Consider the following 17,802-nt stretch of genomic DNA (forward strand, 5'->3'; position numbering starts at 1 on the left):
CGGGTGCCCTCGGTGGGCGCTGAGGGGAGCGGGCAGCTGCCCGGGGTGTTCTCTTTGGCACTGCCGGGCTCGGGAGGTAGGCTCTGTGCCACCCTACCCCGTGCCAGCAGCTTCTCGGGGCATCTTGTGTCCGACCCTGCAAGCGAGCGGCGCAGGGCATTCGCGCTCCTGGTCATAACCAAAAGCCATTCCGCACATGAAAGTTCAGTGTGTCACCTCCTTGCTTTCTTTGGCTACTAGTTTGTTTGGGACAGAATTTCCCAAAGTGCTCTCCTCCAGCCCTATTCTCTGAGGACAGGCTCACCTGTATCCTGTTGCCGTTCAACTGCGTGTGTTGCATCAAGGCTTCGCCTTTCTAACACAAATGTTTTGAATAACGCGGTTACTGTTTGATAACAGGTCTTGTGTTGGTCCCGCTGAGATCCCTGGCAACAGGGAGCAATGTGTGAGGGCCTAGTGAACACAGTAAAATGCAGAGACCTTTCAGGAAAGGATAACTTGGAAAAGAAGGGGGTAAGAATAGATGTATAGTCCCACCGTATATGTTCAGTTTTAATAGGCAACCAATATATTTTAATGTCAGTGAACTCTTGTTTGTACAGTGTGAATTTCCAATGTACACAATGAAAGTGACCTCGTTAAGGCAGACACTGATACCAAAATGGTTACTGGTGCAGCCAGTTGAAGAGTTGAGTCATGTCTGAATTTCTGCAGGTATAGAAGATAAAAAAAATGCAGGGGTGTTTGTGTCCAAAAATCACAGGAGAGTCGTCTTTCATGTAGAGCCATGACTGTAAATACAAGTATTTGGGGAGCTTTGCCATGCATACAGCATTTGAGAGAAAGAAAAGGAAGAGAGAATGTTGACCAAAACGAGTGAGTTAGGACAGACAGGCCAGAGAACAAAGGAGAACTGGGAAAGAAGAAAAAGAAAAAATGGTAGCATTTACAAAGGGAAAAGGTGATGATGACTTTTGTTTTGTCTTTTGCTCTGTTGAACCACTTTTCTCAACTATGAGATATCTCAAAATTACTTTAACGATTCCAGGAGCTCACAGGTGGAAAGAATAAAGTGATCTGCTGGAACTCACAGGTGGAAAGAGTAAAGTGATCTGCTGGGATTCCACTGAGAAAGAGAGATGTGCTGATCCTATACTTAAGGAGGGCAGAGGAGCTTCACACAGCAAAAGGTAAGATTAATGTTTTGGTTTTTTTTTTGGTCCAGGTCTCTGAAATATTTTATGGCTGATAGAATTAACTGTTGAGACCTAGTTTTACTATTACCGTTTTCTGAAATTTCTGTTTATTATCACGTTTTTCTCTGGATATTTCCAAACTCTTGTTCAAAATGTTCTAGATAGAGTCATTCCAGTCCTTCATATAACATCGCAATAAGAACAGGAATTAATAGATTATGTGAATTTAAATTCATTGTACTTTTTACAGAGTTGTTACTTTAAATGCTTTTTTTTGCTTTAAGCTGTTTCCATCTTATGAACCATGCCGTGCATGGTTAGTCCAAGGACCTGTTGAATCTGTTTAGAGTTGTGAGTATTAAACTTTCATGGGGGTTTTGGTATTTGGTTTTGGTATTTTTCCACTGTATAACTGTATTTTATGTGAAGGTTATTTTGGGGAAAATATAAGCCAGAATATTTAAATGTTGTGTAAGTAGCTTTGTTTTATGTTCGTGTACATTATATCAGGATTTTGAATGATCTGTTTCATCACATAAATAAAATAGATTTTTTTTTTTCTTGATCTAAGGAAAAATATCTACGGTACTTAAAATCTCAAGTCTAACAGTTCTAAATAAAATATAAATAACAGAAGATTTGTGTGCTACTACCAAAGGTGAATAAATATTATGTTGAAAATCTCCTGTCACAAAATTACCTTACTTGGTTTGTAGAAACCTTGTCCCATATAGTGGAACACTCACCAGAAGATTTAACAATTTTTGGCAGCACCTAGATAAGGCCCTGTAATTAGCAGTCCTTGTGTATTGTTCAGCCTTTTGTGTGATGAGTGGTAGAGGCACTTCAGTAGGTTTTCTCAGGATAGGAGATAATGATTCAAATTTCATATTCACAGCAGTGAATATGAAAAAGAAAATTCATTCTGGTCTTAGCAGATGATCAGGTTATGCTTGGCATCCTAGATGCACTTAATTGCTTTTTGGTCACTGTGGTTTTCACGTTCTAATGCCAATCCCAAATTATCTCCTCTTGGTGCATAATCTCTATAATCTCAGCTACAGGAAATTCTGCAACTTGTGTCTGTACTTCTGTAACCCCTACTTCATTTCAGTGTCTCTATATTAGCTTTTCTTAGGGTGTCCCTAAGTTTAATTTTGATAGAACAAGGACTTCATAATTCCCATTACAGAATGTGTTACTGTGGAGCTGAAACAATGCCTGGTACATCATTTATAAGGACTGAGGTTTGATCTCATCTAGATAGGCAAGCATTGCTGCTTTCCTTGTCACATTCACTTAGTAGCTGATTTTACAGGACTCAGTTCACAGCAATAGGGACTGGGATATCTTGTGTCAAAATCAGGTCAAGGGACTTGATCAGCTACAGTTAATTTCCAGTGTGAGAGCAGATGTGGTGCAGTGTGTTCCAGGAAAAACTGGAGGTCAAAACTGAAATGTCAGCTGTTAATAACCCATGAAATACAATGCAATACAATTTTTTGTATTGAATGATCACTATTTGATAGTTGACATTCATGAGAATCTGTACTGTGTTGGCATTTGAACATACATTGCTTTTTACTGCATTTTAGAACATCAAACAGTGTGAAATGGGATGCTGCAACTCTGTGTTCTTTTGGCAGCAATTCCATCATAAGGACTTCTACCAACCTTCTGCATTTTTCCCCTTTTCTCTTAATTTTACCCTATCATTCAAATATTATAGTTAAAATACTTATATTTTGCCATGCTGTTCTGTATTTCTTTGTACATATTTTAAGAATTTATGACTGTCTTAAGTTTGGCTCAATAAACATATATTCAATTTCTTTAGATGATTCTCTTATTTCCAGATTTGGTGCAACACTGTCTTTTCTGAACAGGTCTCTGAAAATGTGAATCTGTGGCTCTTATTTTTTTACACACACCTTGCCCCCCATACCCCGCATGTAGAACACATTTCTGGTTTGTAACACTTCACTGGCATCACTGTCCTTGTCAAAAATGTGGGCACTATAAATAGTCATAGATTGATGGTGATTTACAGCAAAGTTTTCCTGTGTCTGAGAAATATTTTAATGAGGTATATACAACAGGCCAAGGCATGAATTATTCTTCTCAGTACTCTACAACATGCTAGACATTCCTAGACTCCAACTGCCCCCAACACATGCAATGTCCTGCCTCGTCCCCTTTACATTAGATCTTGCTGCTGAATTTTCCATGTATTTGAACTAGGCATCAGTTGTGTGAGCATGAGACAGGCCAGGTCTGCTGGTGACTTTCATCTGCTAAGTGATTTATTTCTAAATTTATAGATTACTAATATTCAGAGACCATCCTGGTCCTTCTGCTTTTCTGAAGGTTAAAAGAAGGTTGTAGCTATAGGCTGAGCCCCAAGCTAGCTGATTTAGAAACATCTTGTGTAGCTTTCTGTAGCAATCTTTTTTGATTGAGCTACGTGGCTTCATGCTGAGGTAATCTGCAGGGGAAGGAGAGCTTTTAGTAATGAGCTCTCCTTCCCCTGCTGATTATTATGTCCAATCCACAGGCAACTCTGCAGTATGTGGCTGCATAAAACATTTTTAAAGATAAGACTGATCAACACCTTTTTATGGCCGTGAGTCCACAACCAGAGTTCATGCCCTCTGAAACACTGAAAACTTAAGAAAAATTAATCATCTGCACTCCTGCTATAAAGGAGTACTTATCCTTCATCTAATTGATGCTGTCTGTCTAGCTTTGTAATTATTTTGGGTTTTAATCTGTTTTCAGATGCAAAGTGTTTGTGCAAGTTTGAAAAAGTCATATAGAACTATTTCTAATCGATAAGTAATAGAACGTTTGCCTTACTAAACTAAAATATTGACTTCCTTTGTTTCCTTAGTAAAATCTACTTTATATGACAGTTAAAATACTTGGGAATTCTTCAACAACTTCTACGAAGTTTGGCTAAGTACCTTTTCATTCCATCTAATCAGGAGACACTTAAGAGAAAATGAATTGCTTCACCATTTTCGATTAGCCACAAAAGATATTCTTAACAAGAGCTGTAAGAAAAAGAATTCATATGCAGAAGCAATTGCATTTTCTAACTGGTCCTGTATGTTTTTATGACTAAAACATTACTTTTTGACCATTGATAAAACACTAATAGAAATGGAAAATGCAGTTTTCCTCTGAATTATCTTCCTCTCTGAACTGTCTTCCCTGAGAGAAGTACTTCTGTATCAGGAGTCAATTTAAGTCTATTTCTTCTTAGCTTTTTTGGTTGAGGCTTTTTTGGTGGGAAAGTTTTTTTTAGTTGTGTTTTGGGGTTTTTTGGGGTAATTTTTGTTTGGTTGGTTTTCAAATATTAGTGACTGCATAGTCTGTCTTAGAGCAGGTACCAAAAAATGATTTGTTCTATTACTGGGAAGAAAATTATGAAATAATTTAGGGAAGATGTTGCTCCTAGCTGGTACAGGTGATTTTTCTTTTCTTGTGGTCTAAAAATATTTGCAATAAAGGGGAAAGTTGCAAAACAGATGTGCATATAGGTGTCTGTATAGAGTTGATGTGTGTGTTTATGATTGTGATGATTACAGAAATGCATAAAAGTCAAATCTAGATGTGATTGGTTTGATGTGTGATGATTAAAACTGGTTTTAGCATTCTATGTAAAATTTAAAAATAGTTAGCTTCTGACTTGCTCTTCCTAATAAGCTCATGTTTATATTACAGAATGAGTTTTGGGAGTTTCACTGCAGTAGTAACCATTCTATCTGTTTAGAGTTACTGGTTTTATATGTGTTGAACTTTAGGTCGTGTTTTGAAGTACATAATCTCATATTTTCTCTGTATTGTTTTATTTCTTTGTTTTCCAGGGTTTTTTTTAATATATTGGACTTAATTTCTTTCTTAATTGTCAGGTGTCTTGATTTCTACTTCCTTATGGCCCCCACTAGTAAATACAGTATATTTTCATCACATGTGCCTACTTAGGTGAAGGGTTGCCTTTCTTTAGGTATACTTCCAAATAGAAAGCAGTCTATCAGTTATTCCTCCAGTGTTAATCTAAATGTACAGTAGAGTACTCCATATTGTATTTTAATCATTAATAAACATGTCGAACCTAATTTCTAATAATCAGCAAGCAGAAATAAAAATAAAATATAGGTAGGTTTTTTCCAAAATCTGAACATAGTTTTGAATTGAGGGTTTATATCCCCTTCATTGTAGATAAACTCTACAAAATATCTTCCATCCTCTCACGAAACAGGAGCTCAGCATACAGCTCTTAAATTAGAGGGTTTTTTTCTCTTGAATGTTTAATATGCATTCTTCATTTCTTATGGTTGGCTGAGCTGGTCCAAAGGGGTTTTTGCTGTCGCTGCTGTCGCAGTTCCCCAGGCTGTCCCCGCTGTCCCTGGGTGGCGCCAGGACCCAGGGAACATTCCGAGGTTCCTGTGCCAGGGGCGAGCGCTGCTCGTCTCCTTCCTTGAGCCGCTAGTGCCGCTTCTCGGGGGCATCGCTCTTTGCATTCTAGGTCAAGACCACTGGTGACTGGAACAGGGACAACAAATTATTTCAGTAGCCCACATTTTCATTTACTTGACAAATCAAGTTAAAAGTGTCTCATGTAGGTAACTGCATGTCTTTGCATTAAAGGGAGGGAGGACACTGACGCCTTGTGCTGTGGCACAGTTGTGTATTTGGGTAACCAAGAACTGTCTGCCTAGAGCTTCATGCTTCATTTAGATCTAATTTGGTTTCCTACTCCCAGTTCCGATCCTAGTCTTGCTTTACTACAAGCACTACAACTCTTCTGCAGCTCCTGCACCGTTTTGTTAGCCCTAAGTTCAAACGCTTGTGGGATAACTAAGTCCTGCTCCTCAAGCATGCCAAGATTAAGCAAAAATAATGTATTCCAACAGTCTGAAAAGCAACCTAATATTATGGGAGGACTACACTGTGTGACGGTTCAATAAATATATTGTCTTCATACTCAGAGTCAAGAAAGGATGCCAGTTCTTCTTTGGAGTAGAGGGCAATAGTGATTTAATCACAAGGGAAAAAGAGAAAAGCGGTTTTGTCAGAGGTAGAAGAAACCTTTTGTCTCTGAGATACCTGACAGCAAAACAGCAGCTGAATGTTATGGATAAATAGGTGTTGTGAATGTTCAGTGTTTTACTGAGAGTAGAAGTTTAGTTGAAAAGGCAGCATCATGTCCACTGCCCAGTCCTGCAGGTTATTTGTAAAGAAAGACTGAGTCAGGACAGTGTGGCCAAAATAGTAAATCTGGATGATCAAAGTGTTCTTTTCTAATAGAGAAAGCAAGCTTTGGTGCCAACTTGAGCATGTCCAGCATGTAGTGCTGCTAGTGCCCTGCAAAGTTAGTTTGGAGGGCTTCTGTAAAATGTAAACTCAAGTCCTGCAGTGGTAGTATGTTTAATATCTCTGCTTGCTTTATTTCATCACTTTTCATTTTTCACCTTATGTTATTCAGTGTTTTCTTAAAATTCATGTTACTTGGGAGTATGAGGGCTTTTTTAAACCTGAGTTTATTAGGTTTGGTATTTTGTAGGAATAAGTTCATATTTACACTCAGATTTAAACTTTATGATTAATCTGCGCATGTTCCCTTTTCAATTCTGTGTGAATTGTGTTCTTTGCTATTGTGCTTTACTGTGAGGGTGAGTTGGCACTGAAACAGGCTGCCCAGAGAGTTGTGGAGCCTCTTCCTATGGAGATATTCAAGACTGTCTGGATGTGACCCTGGGTAACCTGCTCTGGGTGAACCTGCTTTAGCAGGGGGGTTGGACCACTCTGTGACTGTGATTTTTTTGTTTGTTTTATCATTTTGCTTGAGAGGTTTTGCTAACAGTTCTTTATTTTTGCCTCTACATAAACAATGCATGATTTATAGTATAGTATCCTAAAGTGGTCATATACAGAACTCAGAATCAACAAGTTTCCTGCTAGGAGTCTCATCAGAAGGAGCTGTTACCTCCTCTGGAAGTGTCTTTTCTCTGCTTTCTTGTTAACATCTGCATACATGAGGAATGGATCTATGCAAGTAAATAAGTAATAATAATCCTCACTAGCATTTAAATATGTGGCATACTTGAATTTAAAGTGTGCACATACATTACCAGAATTAAAACTAAATGCAGGTAAATCTGTGCAAAGCCTGAAAATAGCAGTTCTAGATATAAATATTTAAACTTAGTTGAAGTCTGATATATCAGTTTTGGCAGTGTTGAAGACAGTGGAGCCTCCAAGTGTTGTTAAAGCCTGTGAAAATGGCACAGGGCAAGTGCAGTGAAATAAAGTTTTGCAACTTTAGATTCCCACATATAAATTATTTCTATGCTGAGTGCTTAAAATCTAAAGCCATAATAGTTTTTAACCTCAGGAACTATGGAATCATGTTGATGAGAGAGCAGGGCTGTGAATCCACTACAGTATTTACTTATTTATTGCCTATGACATATTGTATCGCTGTTCAAAATGGTTGTACAATACATCACAAGCTACCAGAAGCATCGTCACCTATAGTATATGTTCTGCATAAAGAAACTGGACATCTGAAGGAACTTGTTGCTGTAGTTCTATTCTATTTGTGCTGTTAAATGCCTGTTTCCATTTTAGTAAGGTAGCAGTTACTTTAGCTAATTGGGTTTTTTTAGTTTGTAATTGCCAGTTGTCACAGACAGGTAGTAATTTCCTCTGCAGCTTCAGAAACAAGAGAATAAACAAATAGTTGCTGAATACTGATGTGTTTTCACAGAGTGGATGCTTCCCCACTCCAAACTGTAATTCTGCAACACACCAATTTTTAGCCAATATGTAAGAACAGCAAATGATTGATTCATCAGTATGCTTTTTCTTCGTATTAATTATGAATGTGGCTGTTTGTTTTAAAACATTATTCTTTGAAAGTAAAATCATTAATTAGTAATCTTCAGCTTGTTAATAATGAGCCCTGAGTTCAGATTTTTTTTTTCAGAATCACTAGGAAAATGTTTTTACATCTCTGTATGCAAATGTTTATGTACCTCCATTGGAATGATGTCCTTAGCTTAGCACACTATGTTATTCAAAGAGAAAGAAGTAGTAAAATGACTGAAAACTTACCATGCTTTTCTGAGACTTCATTGCTTTATTAATACTTGCATTTTTTTTTCCCATTCAAAACCTTTAGAATGTATTTTGTGTATTAAGCATATTTAATTTGGAGAATTTGTGGGAGGAAAGTGCAATGAATTATTTCTTTGGAGGTACATGATGAATGTTGACAGGTTTGAAATAAAGCATATTAGCTTCCTACTGGGATTCATACTTACTACTGTGTGATCTGCTGTATTATCTATAGAGAATGTCTCTGTACATCAGAGAAACAAAAAGATCTTCAGCAGATTGTTTTATTGGACTCTTAATATCTATGAAGAAGAGTAACACCAGCACTTCTGCCACGTTGCTGTCATTGGATAATAAATTATTGCTGTAGCTGCCTAATGGGATATGTAACAATGCTGATGGTGGCAGTCTAGACCTGAGCTGAAGTGGATTATTTTGAAAAACAGAGCAAAAAAGGTAGGTAGCTGGGCTCAGCAGAACAGTTTTGGGGCTAGAACCTGGTGACTAACTGCAAGAAAGGAGATAAATTATATCTAAGTAAAAAATTATAACTATCTTTCACAGTCCTTAGATATCCTTCAAAACCTAATTATGAAACTGTCATATAAACATTAATGAACATATTTTCAACACTCCTATTAGGTCTGAGATGACCTATACTAATATAAAGATAGAAGGGGAGAGCACTGGAAGACAAGTGGCTTTAGTCCAAAAATTATGACCTATACCTGCTTTTTATCACAAGGGACGTATGAATACACAGGAGATTGGAAAAGAGGATCCTAGGTGCATCTTCCTAATGCAGTGCCTGAGTCAAATAAGGGTGTGGGGGTTTTGCAAGGTTTTGTGGTTGTTTTTTTTTTTTTTTAAGCAGGATTGGCTTGTTATGTGCATTTCCAAGGAGGCAAAGCTGTGCTGCTGTGTTCTGTGCTACTGCCTTGTGTGATGTCCCATCTTTGGAACTGAGATGTGAGAGTGGCACACCTACATGGGAGCTCCTGATCAGACACAGAGACTCTGTCTGAGCTGGCTGCTCAAGGAATGCAGCCTTGAGACACTGTCAATGCTCTGGCCTGTTGTAAATAACTCATTAAGCAGTGATGTGTGTTGCTATCTATCAATACATTTGTGTGTAGCATTCGTAAAATGAAATGGTCTATCAAATTATATTAAAGTTTAACAAATTCTTAGGATTACTCGCCAAGTTATTAAAAATAATCTGTTCAAAGACAATAGACTTACCTGAAAACAAGAAAAAGAGATTTTGATGAGTTCAGCAGTAAAAAGCCCCAAAAAACAAACCTAAGTGTTCTGTGACTTTTGTTGTTTGCTCTGTGTAGGAATCTTGTGTAATGTGCAAATGTTGAACTTGTGAAACTAATTAGCACATAAAGATCCAGCTGTAATAATAGACAAAACTTGCTGGTTCAACAGACTATGTTGAGGTTTTTTTAGTATTAGCACACCCTGCACATATGGCCCACAGTTGAAGATCTGGAGCTGCTCATAGCAGCAAGTTAATGTTAGGGGTTTTAGAGGGAAGTGTTTGTTGGTGGCAGTTGTGGAATCAACATGTGGTCTAAATCTGACTGGTGCTTCCAGTGCTATTTGTGTCTGTAAGAGTAAAGAAGAAAAAGTGACTGGTACTGCTCTCATTACCCTCATACTGTATGAAAACAAGGTACAGTGTTTTAGTAATTTGTTGGGTGAGATTCTTCTTGGATAGACTTTCAGTTGATGAATGGTGACCTTGCTAGAAGCTGTAACTGCAGCAATAAGGAAATACGATTGGTCTTATGCAACTCACTGTTGAGATTTACTTGCTCGTATTTGTTTAATTATAGTATCTTGCTGGCATTTTCTTTATGTTCTTTGTGACAGCATCAAATAATGAAGATCATGTTGTTTTACATCCTTTGGATACACAGCACTGTTTAGGTTACCTATCTCACAAATCAAAGTGGGCTATCTTGTAAAATATACTTGATTAAAATAATTTTAAAGTATCCCTGTCATTGTGATTTGCAGATCATGAGCTGGTTATTCTTGGCATTTAAATTCAAAATTAGAAGTTTAGATGTTTCTGTGGAAAGAGAGACAGAATCCATTTGCTATTGTCTTAATAAATTATCAGAAGTAGGTGCTGGATTACAAGTACACAAGTGCTTGTAACTGACTAATAAGGCCCTTTTAGTACATCATTTATATACCAGTCACAGTGCCTGGTAAGAGACTTTTCTTAATGTGAAAATACAGTGCTTTTGGCATAATGCAGCCATCTTTGAACTCTGTTGGAATGTTGGAAAGCGACCAGCAGGATGTCCAAGGGGAGATGAATAGATGTGATGTTACTTTGCAAAACCTGCAGAGGGCTCATATTTTGGTGGGAATTCTATGCAAGGTACTTAGGCTCCGTATTTGTAAAAGTACATAAAGCAAAGCAGTCTTCTTCAGTCGTGGCAGTGACATCAGTACTTCCACACTGAATAAAGCAGCCTGGACTCAGTGGATAATTTGCTGGTGCTGCATCCCCTTCTCTTTCAGTTTCACTCCTAAGTGGTAAGAATGGGTTTTATTGGTACTTTATAAAGGACTTAATTTCTTGAAGCATTTTTTTCCTCACTGAGCAAAACAATTCAGAAGTTTTTGCTATGTTTGATCAAAACAAGGTTTTCAGATGCCTTATTTTGATAATAATTTGTGACAAGTTGCATCAAGGAAGGTTCTTATTAAACTTGGTGGAAAAAAACTGGAAATCCACAAGAGAGAACTGCAGCACAGGGGGTCTTGAGAGCGTATGGGTTCTCTGCTCTTTGAGTTACTCAAAGCTTGACTGGACAGGCCCTGATCAACCCAGCCCAGCCCTGTTTGGAGCAGGGTGTTCAGACTTCATGACCTCCAAAGGTTCTTTGCAATTCAAGGTGTTCCACAGTTGTAGCACAGTTATTCCAGCACTAGAAAAGGTTAAGTGCACAAAGGAGTGCATTTAGCAAGGCAGATCAGTAGTAGCTGATGATAGGAGATAATTCTGCATTTATATTGCTAAAAGTACTCTGTGGGGGTATTTGTCTTAGTCACACCTATGAGCCTCTAGTAGTGTTAAGGTGCAAGTAGGAGAACTTATGAAATAATCAGTGTATAATAATAAGTGTAGATGACATTCCTGATGGGCTGAGAATCATTTCATCTTCCAGATACATACTTTCAAAACACCACTCCAAAATTACAATGGCTTGCCTTATTGATAAATACTTCTAAAATTTTTACTGTCACTGCACCCTTTGACTCCTTAGGTTGTAAAGCTTGAGTAGGAGACATATTGTAGGAAAAAAATATAAGAAATGTGTAGTTTTCAGTCACAGCTTTAGTCTTACTATTTCTTTCTTATCTGTATTTTTATGTAACAAGTTTCCATTTAACACAGTTGTTTTTAAGCTTTTTACCTTGCCTCTGGCAAAATTGAAATGCCACCCTTCCAGCATATGATTTAAGTTGTTCTTCACATTGAACTTCATGATTATGTTCTCAAAGTTCACTGTTCTTTAACCTCCAAAATGCCTACAGACCGATCTAAAAATGTGTGAAAACTGCTGCAGATAGCATTAAAACTACTAAAAAAAATTCTGTCCAGTTTGTCCTTGACCTACATCACATGCTTCATTAATTTAAATATGTAACCAGCATTTGCATTCTTAAAAATAAATTCTTCCCTCAGGTATAGATAAATGGCATTCACTTACATCAGAAGGGTTTGCCTGTGGATACTAAAGTGTGATGTACTGTCCTAACCATAGTAAATCACTGTAATGTCTTTTTTAGACTACTTCCAATATTAATCTGTATTATGTAATGTATCTAAAATTGATGGCTTGATTGACATCCACCATGGCACAAAAATACTATGCAGAACTAGACCACATCTTTTGGAGTAACTCTTGCTTTCAGCAACTGCACATCTGAGTAATTGAACAAATATCATTTATCCCCAAAATATTAAAAGGGAGGTTGTTCTTTCTGCCTTAACTTGAATTAATAATTTACTCAGGTTCTACATTACCTAGTTAATCTTATATACTTGCTTAGTTACTCTTTGAATGGTAAGGAATTTTTGAGGCTTATAGCTTCCAGAAATGATTTTTAGCTGAAGTACTGTTTTAGCTATTTATTGTCAGTAAACTGGTTTATCCCAAATCATGGGTAAAAAGGGGATATGCAATAATTCCTCTTTTCTCAAAGCTGTTTGCTTTTCGACAGAACTGGTGAAAAATCTCCTTCCTTCCTATTCAGTGAGGCATTTACTGTTTCTTTGCTGTGACTGCATAATGAGTGCCTGCTGCGACAGTGTGTGTAACGCATATTTGTATGCATCAAAACCATGGGAGCTCAGACTTTAATCATAGGTCTCTGTGCCCATGGAAAAAAAAGAAGTTATGTGGGTGTTCTGCTTGTATTGTGGCATTCTCCTTGGGAGTTGCTATGCATTTCATATCATATTTAAAAATTAGATTTTTTCTAAAACATTTGATTGCATGTTGGTATGTGACTCAATATGAATCTCATAAAACACCTGACCGATTGAATATATGATTTATAAATACAAAATTACAATCCATTATTCAGGAAAGGATTCATATTCTGTTTTTTAAAAAGCACTTGTTGCTTGATTATGCTCAAGCTTTTTGTATTTGCTGTTTGGCTTTTAAACAAAAACTTGAGTCTGCTTGATGCTTAGCAATCCTTCACAGGCTATGTATAGAGAGGTGTGCTGTTCAGATTCTCTCCAGGTGCCCAGGTGCAGATGACTTCCACATCCTGTAGTTCTTTTGAAGTAGAGGTTAAAACCAGAACATTTCAAAATGCTATTCTACCATGAAACCTTACTCTTGCTATCTGCATATGCTGGTGCTTTTATGAGTGTTGGGAAGTTTGTCCAGCCTGGTTGGGTGCCACTGTGTCTAAAGAAGTGACTCTCCATTATTGTATTGCCTGAGGCATAATAGTAAGGGCACCATCTTGGACCTCTGGTTTCTCAGAAGTGAGAAAGTGAGGGGTTTAGATGAAAGTTCAATTTTCTAACCAAAATGCACTTCAGTGCCTATGGCTTCCCTTAGAAATATCAGTAAAGATGTAGTGAGTTTCCCTGTCAGCCACAGAAGGTAGCTTTCTAGAGCTTACTGATTTCTTTGGTTAACTGGACTTAAAAAAATTAGCAAACAATCCGCAAATAGCCAGAGTTTCAGTTCTTAGCTACATTTCATGCTTTCTAAAGCATGGATTCTGCATTTTTTCAAAAATCTTGTCCTTTCATGAGTTGGTCCTGCATACAGAGCACTCACTCTGGAGCACTCAGTCAATGCTCTGAGAAAAGCTGATCAACTTATGGTGTCTGCAGGAAAATGACTACCAGAAACAGCGAGCCTCTCTTACAGGACTTAAGTTATTGAGCTTTTGTAAAAGCTTTTGATTACACAGCAGCTGCCAAGATCTAAACACCCTCACCCACTTCAAGGCAGTTTTTCTAGTTACACAGTTGACAATGTTTGTAATTTTTCATCCATACCCCTAGGCATAATAAAAAGGTTTGTAATTTTTTTTTTTTTTTTTTTTTTTTTTAGTGGGTAGAGAGGGGGAGAAACTGATATTTAATTGAGAGATACCTCTCACAGGACAGCTTCAAAGAGCTGTGTGTGCAGATAAAGAAAATTCCCTTTTCTTTCCATGCTGTGACAAGCAACTATTTTGATCTTCTGGTGCCATCTTTTAGGGAGCTGACTGCCATATAAATAAAGCATGTCAAGCAGGTACAAGGGAGGTAGTGAATTAATATTTTTCTCACTAATATCACTTCATTATTTTACTGGTGTATAATCCAACTCCATTTTCACAGAAAGATAGGTACATATTATATTGAGAGATGAAAGATATTTCTTACTGATGATAATCAGTTTCTAGTTAGATTGTGTGGTAGGGCATTTAAAAAGCTATTGGAAAGAATTTATTCAGGCATTGAATTATACCTATATTTTTATATCAGATTTATAGAAGCTTATATTTTCAACACCTCAAACATTCTGAAATTAGTATTAATATATTTATGACAGACAAATAATATGACTCAGTTAACATACAGTGCATTCTGGTGTTACTTCAAATATTAGTGTTAAAAGAAGGTTACTGTTGGACCCCAAGCGAAAGCATTTGCAGCAGATAACAACTTCATAAAGCCAGATAAAGCCAGTCCCTTTTAGAGCAGTCAGGTTTCATTAGACTGTTTGATATCTCACAGGTTCTTGTCTAGCTACAAATGCCTTTATGTGGAAGACTGGAAAACAGGCATTGGTTTATTCTCTCACCTATATTCACAGGATAAAAGCGTGTATGTTCAGAGATCCACTGCCTGGAGCTATGCACTCAGAGAAGTTTGAGCTCATAGCACTGCAGTATGGTTAAAAAAAAGGAAAAAGTAACAGCTTTTGAACATATTAAAGATGCATTTATCTCTGCTTTGCTTTAGGAATTAAGAGGATGTTATTATAACTTCTGCACAGATCTGTGTTTGCTGTGAAAAGCTTGCTTTGTAATTTATGCACTGTCATTTGGGGGAGGCACTTGGTGGTGTTGCAATGTGTAAATATGTTTTGAATACTTTTTAAGGAAAAAAATGAATATGACAGGATTTTTTTCTTAAGCTAACATGTGAATTCATCACCTTTTGAGATGATTCTTTGAAAATTCTAAGCTGTTTTAATACAAGAACCTTTTCTGACTTAGTACAATGGATGAGTGAACCTATTGTCAAAACTTCATTTACTGTAATTCAACATCTGTTTAATGTCATTGTCATCAAATTAGGATCAAATGCAAAAAGCTAATGAATACATTCAGTACTGGAGTGTATTTTTCAAGGGTGAAGTTTTCATTTCAATGGAAAAAAATTAGAGATCTGCACTTCCAATACTGTGGCTCCTCTATTTCTAAACTTCCCTTTAATAAGGAAAAAGCTTGTGGAATTTGGCAGATTTTTCCTTAACTACGAGATAAAAACTGTACATAAACGATAATATCCTGTTGTACTTGGTACCAAATTAGCTGACTATTATTGTCACTGAAAAGAAATCTGTAGTCTCGCTGTTCATAGAGTTTATGCTTGAAATTCCAGAAATAACAATACTGAAGTAGACCACTTCAAAGGGGGTTATTCATCATCAGAAAACTTTTTGACTGTTTGCTGACTGTTGATATTCACACTCTTCCACATTTACAGTTTTCTTTGAAATCACAGAAGAGGCACACACTTGGTAAAGAAGGTATTTTATGCTTAAAAGGCAGGTGTGCTGACTAAATCACCATTTTGTAATTAAGAATTACGGTTATCCTTGGGAAATATGGACTACTTTGAATGTGAAGGGGAGATGGCTTCTGATATATAATGAGGAAGTAATATAGTAATGCTTCACATCTTTGCTTATTGATCTGTGTGTGCCATACAGTGCTTCTTAAGTAAATAGTAACAGAATGATGCATCTAAAATCTGTACCAGTGTTACCTGATAGTATCACCACTAAATTCTCAGGACCCTCTGATAAAGTTTATTTTGTCATGGCTTAACCCCAGCTGGCAAATCAGCCCCACAGAGCCACTCACTGGAGCAGAGAATCAAAAGGGTAAAAGTGAGAAAACTGAGTGGATTGGGATAAAGGCAGTTTAACAGGTAAAGCAAAAGCCATGTGCACAAGCAAGGCAAACCAAGGGATTCATTCCCCACTTCCCATGGCAGGCAGGTGCTCAGCCATCCCCAGGACATGGGGATGGCAGGGCTCCATCACCTGTAACTGTGACTTGGGAAGACAAAACACCATCACTCCAGCTTTGCCCCACTTCCTCCTTCTCCTCAGCTTTAAATGCTGAGCCATATATGCTATATATGCTGGTGCCATATGGTCTGGGATATCCCTTGGGTCAGTTGGGGTCAGCTGTCCTGGCTGTGTCCCCTCCCAGCTCCTTATGCACCCCCAGCCTCTCATGGGTGGGGTGAGGAGCAGGAAAGACTAGATTTGCAATGGAGTAAAAGCAAAAATGAAGTACATGGCAGGAAGCTGTGACAGACGCCTGTGCTGCTTTGCAGGGATGATGAATCCCATAGGGCTTTCCCTGAGTCGTTGGTAATGGAGGATTTATGTGATTTTTGTCTCTGGGAAGTGGCATGCATGGGAGTAATGTTATGATTTTGTGAGCAGATGGGAATGCCTGGATTGTTCATATTTCTTTCATCCCAATCACTTCATACATGATGCAGGCTCTGTACTAACCACAGCACAGGAGTCAATTCCTGTAGATACTGAATATATGTTATTCCCCTTGTACTGTCTTACTGTTGTCACCTGCCAGTAGTGCTGCTGGTCATTTGGAAGGGTCAGGAAAGTGGCTTTGGAGTGGCTTGCTTCTTTTTCTTTGGGAAATCACACAGAAATCTACTGGACAGTTACAGACCTGCTCTCAAAACCTACATGGATAATAACATAATAACATAAAACCACCTCTAACACCCCTTCCTTTCCATAGCCAAAGATTAGTAGTAAGAGAAATCAGGGGATAAGTGTTAAAATATCCCCAGTAAAGTGTTGTTCACATTTATGTCTTTGAGATGGCCAGCCTAACAGATTACCAGTTCTGTGAATTATAATGAGGTTTGGAGGAGAGCTAATTGACTGAACTACAACCCAGAGAAGCCTGAAGAAATACTCATTGTGTGAAGAAAGCAACCAAAAGAAATAGCTGAATAATAATTTCCTCTGAAAAAAATGTTGTGGGGCTGCCAGTTTGTTCCTGAGTTGCATTTAGTTATGTAAGATTATAGTTATGCAGCAACAGGAGGCCAAGGATGCCTTTTGTTCCCTTTGTTCTCTCTAACTTCTAGTGAAATATAACCTGGTGAGCTTTTGGACTAAATATTCTGAGTATTTTGAACCCAGTACCTGAAAGATTTCATTTCCCTATGCAACAGGGATTTGTATGAGAGAGGGGATGCTTGTTGAACTGTGACATGGCTCAAGATTCCACCTCTGGAACTAAAGACTGCATTTGTTCTTTTTAAGGGCATACTTCAATGATTATTGTCCCAGATTTTCAAAGGCAGGATTTGGGGTTGAAAGCTGCGAAATGGCAGTGTTTCTGGTGGGTTCCATAACAGTTACTGGACCTTTTGTTATTTATACGTAGGCCATGGCATCAAATGAACTGCAGGATAAGGATCCTTTCCAATAAGATTTTTATTTATTGTTGCATTTAATAGTTATTCATTATGGTTTTAGAGAGACTGTAGATCCAGCATGTCTAACCTTTGAATAGGTATTCTGAATCAATTTAAATATATTTTTACGTAAAAGAAAGACTGGTAATGGTTCATCAGCTGATTAGAAAAGCTGAATTCCAAATTTTTAAAGTTTACCTTACACTGATAGTAGAAATAGTGCAGAGTGGG

General features: G+C 37.6%; 1 protein-coding gene across 3 annotated transcripts in view; it reads left to right on the top strand.

Moving 5' to 3' along the window:
- The first annotated feature begins 1,082 nt into the window (after window positions 1-1,082).
- The window catches only part of MAMLD1 (mastermind like domain containing 1), a 245,677-nt gene continuing 228,957 nt past the window's right edge, over window positions 1,083-17,802 (top strand). For 2 of the 3 annotated variants that reach the window (XM_085060304.1, XM_085060303.1), the window contains exon 1: window positions 1,083-1,190. The gene's annotated coding sequence lies outside the window, so the exon portion shown is untranslated. Of the gene's footprint in view, window positions 1,191-1,480; window positions 1,552-17,802 lie in introns of all 3 variants that reach the window. The other variant, XM_085060305.1, reaches the window with a different exon arrangement.

This window comes from Lichenostomus cassidix, chromosome 4A (assembly GCF_008360975.1).
Source record: "Lichenostomus cassidix isolate B80296 chromosome 4A, HeHo_3.0, whole genome shotgun sequence".
Taxonomy (NCBI): Eukaryota; Metazoa; Chordata; class Aves; order Passeriformes; family Meliphagidae; genus Lichenostomus; species Lichenostomus cassidix.